Source organism: Cupressus sempervirens, chromosome 8, assembly GCF_028749045.1.
Source record: "Cupressus sempervirens isolate cs-2001-9-10 chromosome 8, ASM2874904v1, whole genome shotgun sequence".
NCBI lineage: Eukaryota > Viridiplantae > Streptophyta > Pinopsida > Cupressales > Cupressaceae > Cupressus > Cupressus sempervirens.
This window is the reverse complement of record NC_143125.1, coordinates 716,231,832-716,239,145: the sequence shown is the minus strand read 5'-3', so window position 1 is coordinate 716,239,145 and position 7,314 is coordinate 716,231,832. Positions and strand designations below refer to the sequence as shown.

At 34.0% G+C, this 7,314-nt stretch overlaps 1 pseudogene across 1 annotated transcript; it reads left to right on the top strand.

Annotated features, from left to right (window-relative positions):
* The first annotated feature begins 2,474 nt into the window (after nt 1-2,474).
* On the top strand, nt 2,475-4,524 carry LOC149544446 (UDP-glycosyltransferase 72B3 pseudogene; annotated as a pseudogene). Its single transcript, XR_016355804.1, has one exon. The product of XR_016355804.1 is annotated as a UDP-glycosyltransferase 72B3 pseudogene (transcript).
* Nucleotides 4,525-7,314: the final 2,790 nt, after the last annotated feature.

Below are 7,314 nucleotides of genomic sequence, written 5' to 3'. Positions count from 1 at the left end.
TAAGGAGTACATGAAAAGAAAATGACTACACAATAGAGATTAATGTACATGAGGAATTGAAAAGGGGATGTTGGAGTAGGATGTGGTTGGAGTACGATATAGTAGGAGAGGACCATACGGTTGGTTCAATGAAGGGGAGGGTTTTTGGAGGGAATGTGTCAATGACAGGTAAGGAATGATGCCTTATGAAGAGGGGATATATGGGCGGATGGGTGTGGCTAAGAGGAGCAATGTACAGGTGAGTAGATGGAAGGGTGAGAATGCTAGTTCATACAATGGAGCAAAATTTGCATGCATAAAGGATATTGTCATACAATGGGGAAATGGTTCTATTGAATGGGTGAGAGGGGAACATGTGACAATATAGTGTAGGTGGATTGATATACAGAGTATGAAACATGAGGTGACAAGTTTGAGGTGTATGGTTATAATGACAAATATCCAACCAACAAATATACATGAATGCCAATCTAATAGAAATATTCCAAGCAATGAGACCGAATCAAATATAGGCAAAGTTCCAATTTATATTTGTAGAATAAGATGGCACTCTAGATGTGCTAGATCTAAAGAAAAGTAGTATAGAGGACAAAATAATGAGAGGGTTGTACAACCCATTGAAATTGCGAGAGCCAAGTAGGGAAGATCTTGCACTTGTGAAATTGTGAGATGAGCTCAACTCTAATGGAATTCATAACACAAATAAAATAATCCAAATCACATGCTAACAACAACCTACCAACTAGTCCCATGAAGTACTTTGGGGAAGCTTCCCAAAGAATTACAAAAACACCGCTAGGCCAAAAAGCTACAATAAACAAATAAAGAGTTGATGTAAGAAACAAATACATTAATTGTCGACTAATTTATGTTATTGGAGACATCAAAATATTTATATATTATAAATATGAATCTCACCCTAAAATGTTATCTAATAAATGAATATTATCAACTTAAAATTTAGAGTAATTATAAAAGCATAGTACCTACAAACTTACAGTCCATACCTTTATCTCAAGGACCGTACAAATACAAGAGATACCATTTAAACATATCAAATAAAAATTAAAAAATTATAAGCTACAACCACTTGAAAGAATGCTTCTCAAATATCTAACTGCAAAGCCAAAACCAAAATCTCAAGATTAGTTTTCAAAAAAAATTATTACTTCCACCATTCAAAAGTTCACATTAATTAACTAAACAAGAATGATGTTGTATTTAATTTTTATTAGATCTACATTCATAAAATTTTTCATAAACACCATAAGTTGGTCACACAAGTCTAATACCATCTTATAGCTATTTAATATATGATATATGCTCTTTTATTCCTAATGTAGCAGGTTCAATTTTAGAGGCCGCTAGTTTTAGTCAAAGATGCTACTAGGACCCAATCTTTAATTATAGAGTTCACAATTCTAGAATCTATGCAAAATAAATTAAAAAGTTATATTAAAAAACAAATCATATAAATCTCATAAATTGAATTTTTAAATTTTATATTAAAAAAGACATCTTTAAACAAATTATACACTAGTTTATATAACATAATGGATTTGATAAATATTTAAAATTAATAAATTTAGAAATAACATTAGTAGGTACTTTGATTAATTAGCTGAATGTTTATTTGCTACTTTATCTTTTATTTATTTTTACTTAATAGATTGAAAGAAGTGACTGATATTGAATAATTATTTCTATATAAAGTTAGTTTCATGAATAAATACATCACATATGACATATCTTTCTCTTTGATAGAACACAACAAATAATTATTTTATAAATAATTATATATTAGAAAAATCTATTTAATTATAAATTTTGCTTTCTTAAACTTTGAAATAATATATACAAGAAGCATATTTAAACTATATATTTTCCATTCATGAACTAGCACTTGAGAAAACAAATAGAAATCTTTGAGTGATTTGATTAATGTGTACAACTTATATCATTTTAAATATCAATAGGTGGATTTGTATGTTCCCATCTTTCACTTACATATTATTTTAAAATAACAACTAAATAATAAACAAAAAGATAATGGTCCTTGTGGGATCTCGAGTTGATTTTGTTGGTACAATGAAATCACGGGTAAGAGGCAGCTACAATAGAACAAATAAAATCCACAAACAACTGAGCTACTCTAAGGGCCCGTTTGGTGAGTGGAATAGGAATATGTATTCCAAAAATTTTGAATTCCTTGTTTGGATGCACCAAAACGGGATTGAACTACGAGGTAAAATAAGAATACATATTCCAATTTTGACCAAAAAATGAGATTTTGCAATTCCATCCAAATCGGTGGTATTGGAATACATATTCCTATTCCATTTTTTTAAATTTTAGAAAACATAAATTTTCAGATCCGCGAATTCCCATCAAATATTCACTGAACCAAACAGAAAACGTAAGTTCTATTCCAGAATACGTATTCCTCACCAAACGGGCTAAAGTGTTAGGAACGTTAGATAAAATGTCTCATCTGCAGCAGTCAATTTTCCAACCAGATATTCTTTTGACTTACCAGTAATCTCCTAATCTTCAAGCTCAATATTTTACAAGTTGCTTAAACAATCCTGAAGAATCTTCGTAATCCGCAGAGACAAACAAACAAGGATTGACGTGAGACATCGAGCAGCGCTTAGCGGAAGGCGGCCATCAGAATGGAAGTGCAGAGTGAAAGGAGAAAACCGCATGTCGCCATTTTTCCATGCGTAGGAGTCGGCCATTTCGTCCCCACACTACAATTCGCAAAGCGCCTCTGTGTTAACCACGGCTTTACAGCAACGGTGATAACGAGCAAATGGATGCGCCCAGCCAAGCAAGTGGCATACGCCGACTACCTCGCTTCTTCCGGGATTGACATCCGTTTCACAGAGCTTCCCGACGTGGATTTCCACGACGAGGAGGACCAGGAAATGAGGCTGGAAACTCGCATATCAGAGTACATGAAGAAAGCTGCGCCGCATGTTGGGGATATTCTCCACTCCTTGCTAAATTCTACCTCGCCCATCTCTGCCTTTGTCACAGATTTCTTCTGCTCTGCCACTTACGATTTTGCAGCCAAGCTAGGCATACCCACTTACGTGTTCTTCACGTCCGGTGCGCGTATTCTCTCTTTTTTCTTCCACTTTCCCAAACTTGTTTCGGAGGACAGCATATCGTTTAAAGACGAGGAAGAGTATCGGGTCGACATACCAGGTGTTCCGGTATTTCCCGCAAGGGACATACCAGAGCCAATGAAAGACAGATCCGATCAGGTGTTTCACTGGTTTGTCCACCATTGCTCTCGCCTTCCCGAAGTTGATGGGATTCTCATAAATACTTTCGAGGACTTGGAGAAGGAGGCCCTAGAAACCCTAAACGGAGGTTTAGGACTTCTCGACGCTTCTACGATGCCGTCGATCTATTCAGTTGGTCCCGTTATATCGGAGCGTCACGAGAGACACGAGTGTCTGGAGTGGTTAGATCAACAGCCTCCCTCTTCCGTTGTGTATGTTTCCTTCGGGAGCGGGGGTTTTTTGTCGAGGGAGCAGAGTGTTGAACTTGCATTTGGACTGGAAAAAAGTGGTCATCGGTTTCTGTGGGTAGTGCGCGGAGAGGATAAGTATCTCACCTTTAACCCCAGTAAAGATGCGAACCTTTCGGAGCTTTTGCCCGAGGGTTTTGTCAGTCGAACCAAAGACAACGGGTTTGTGGTTCTCAATTGGGCTCCTCAAATTGTTATTCTCTCACACCCGTCCATTGGAGGGTTTCTTTCTCACTCTGGTTGGAACTCAACTCTTGAAAGCATTTCCTATGGGGTTCCCATGATCTGCTGGCCTCTGTTTGCTGAACAAAGGTTTAACAGGTTTATGCTTGTTAACCACGACAAGGTAGCCATAGATCTGAAGATGGAAAGCAATGGGTTTGTGCCGAGAGCGGAAGTGGAGAGAGCAGTGAGGGCGTTGATGGAAGGAGAAGAGGGAGCTAAAGTAAGGGAGAATATGAGTGTATTGAAGGAAAAAGCAAGGCTTACATTGATGGAAGGAGGGAGTTCGTACAACTCCATGACAATGGCTGCTGCTCGTCTCATGCAGAGGCAAGGGTTTAAATGAAACTAGAGAGGCAGAAATATATGGTTAATTTGATGTCTATCTCTATGGCTAGATTGTCTGTGTTATATGCTGGTTTGTATCAGACAAAGCTTCAATCTTCAACTGCTGTTTGTGCTGGAACTAATGTTCCAACAGTAGTCAATAATAATTGTTGCACATGTGGCAAATTTTGTTGAGTTGTTGGCAACACTAGTTTATGTGTGGGTCAAAGAGTTCTAGTTTGAAAAGTTCTTATTGTAAATGTGTTTTGAGTTAGGTGTCCATAAGTTTCAATTAGCTCTCAAGTTTGTATGTATTATCAATCATGAAGTAATTTGTTGTCAATCTAATTAGTAGTCATTTAGGAATGTTGTTGGGTTAAGCTATTGTATAAATTTGTACCTATTATTCAATAAAAAAGCTGAAAGTTTATTCTTTCTCTGGTTTGTTTTCTACTGTTCTACTTTTCCAATATAGTATTAGAGCCATCTTTCTATTAAGTTTTGTCTGTTAGAGAAGAAGTTGTTAAGAAGATGAGACTAGGAGAAGAACCACCAGATGATTATGTTTTCATTGAAAAATTTGTTTGATTTTGAGGAGATTAATGCTTTGAAAAAATAAAATAAGATGTGTTAGAGGCTAAATGTATGCTCAAATAGTTTGAGGTGCTATAGGATCAAAGAAGCTATACCTTTATGAGGGCTATGAGGCATTCCATGTGGAGATGGTGTGTCCAATAGTTCTAGGAGATCCGAAAGTCTAGAAGTTTGGCATCATACCTTTAAGAGGGTTATGAGACATTTCATGTGGAGATGGTGTGTCCAATGGTGTTTCAAAGTTGGATGATAGTCGCATAACTATGAGAAAGTCTTACTCCTCTATGACATATTTTCAAAGTATAATTTCTACATAATGTTTTTGTTAGTTATCACATTAAGCAAGGGTGTTGGAATTAATGTTCCAATAGTAGTCAATAATAATTGTTGCACATGTAGAAAACCTTGTTGAGTTGTTAGCAATGCAAGTTTAGTTTAGATGTGAGTCAAAGAGTTCTAGTTTGAATCAAGTTCTTATTGTAGATGTGTTTGAGTTAGGTGTCCATAAGTTTCAATTAGATATCAAGTTTGCGTGTGTTGTCAATCATGAAGTAATTTGTTGTCAATCTAATTAGCAGTCATTTACGAATATTGTTGAGTCAAGCTATTGTATAAATTTGCACCTATTATTCAATAAAAAATCTAGAAGTTCCTTCTTTCTCTGTTTTGTTTTCTACTATTCTACTTCTCCAATAGTTTGAGGATAGTATTGAGGAACACATTTGTGACAAACTTTAAGTGCAGATTTCTCAATTGTGCATCCAAATTAAAGTATTAACCACCATGCTGTTTTAAAATTGTAGGTTATGTTTATGAATTTGATTAATCACCACGTGTCTTAAGATTTTAAAATTCTAGATTTTCTTTCTGGGTTGTATTAATCACCATGTTTCTTAAGATTTTTGAATTTTGTAGTTTCCTTCTAGATTCAATTATAGAGTCAATTTTAAAATAATAAAGAAATTATTAAAATTTTGTGTTCTATAAGAATAAAATGTTTTAGCTAGTCTTGTTTCATTGCACTATTTCCAACAACATAATTTATTGTCCTAGTTAATTTCACTAGAATGACTGCAATATTTGCAATATTTAAATTATATGATTGAAAGATAATTTTACTAGAATGAATTTACAATCCTTTATTTCTTCTTCCTCATTTAAAGGGAGATCAACCCAAAGACTCCTACTCCTTTTAACATTATGTTCTAGATATTGATGAAGTTATCAATTAATAAGTATTATTTAACAAATTGGTATATTCATTTAGCTGCCATAAAATCTACAAGACTGCAACCTTATTAGGTACACTTTTTAGTAATACATGAGATTAGATTAGGAGACCATAAAACTAGAATGATTGTTATATTTGAATGTAAGAATTTGTCATCCTAATTATGCATAATTGAATGATCAAATTGTATATCCTTTAGTATCAAAAACTTCTGAACTTTGCCAAATAATCCTTTTCCTCAAAACCTTATATTCACTAAGAGTACTTGTACAAATCATTCCTTAAATAGTACACACTAATAAAATTGTCAATATATGTTCATGTGTATCCAATCCTGAATTGGTAGTGGGACTCTCTAATCTTCCTAATCTTAAATGAGGGGGTGCCACAGTCAAGAGTATTATTTTTAGTAAATGCTATTTTCAACAACATATTCATCTTTCCAATAATAGAAGAAGAGAGATCACCCATTAAGAGTTGTTTCCAAACTTGATGTTTTTTCTATCATTTTGGTAAGAAATAGGACCCACCTTGTTACAATCACCCCCCATTATGAAAAAAAAAAAAAAAAGCACTAGAAAGACACAAGTGACAACATAGGCCCAATAATTCATGTCCATAAAATTGACCCTTCCTTTACACTTCATAATGAGAGAATGATAGATCATCACACCACTTTGTGTGACTTTATACAAAGAGGCCATAACTCCCTAGAGTCTCTATAGATTATCAAGATTTACAATCATTTTTAATTAGCAATTTAATATCCATTGGGACATTATCATTAGGCCTCCACCGTAATACATTAGGTTGTAGAAAAATAATGTTGGAAAACCTATAGAAAAAAAATATTTTTCCCTCCCAAAAAACATGATCAAGTTTTCACATAAGTGGAAATAAAGAAACATAATTGTTCTACTTAATTAAACTATTGATAATTCTTTTGGGTTCTTCGAAAAACAAATATGTCAAGGCTTGTACAATCTACATTAGCCTACAAATGGTAGTTTCTTATGGATACACAAAGGTTCGGCTTGAATGTGAATCATTGAATATCATGAATTTCTTAAGAGGGATTCAAAAGAAAAGATAGAGCATTAAGAATTTGATTCTTGATGCTGTAAATATTCTCAATTAGTTGGAAAAAATATAATTACATATAGGTTTGAAAATCTAACAGTTTTGCAAACTAATATGAAAAGGTGGATGACTAATAATATTATCCATCATATAATTCTCATTCCTAATGATTGCACATGATGATAATTTGGACGTGTTTTAAGATTTATGGATTCAAATTTCAAATTTGTACAAAGTTCCACATTCCTATATGCCCTCATAATGACATATCATTACACTTCCATCTTTATGAATTTAATATATTGCATCTAGGTTATCATTT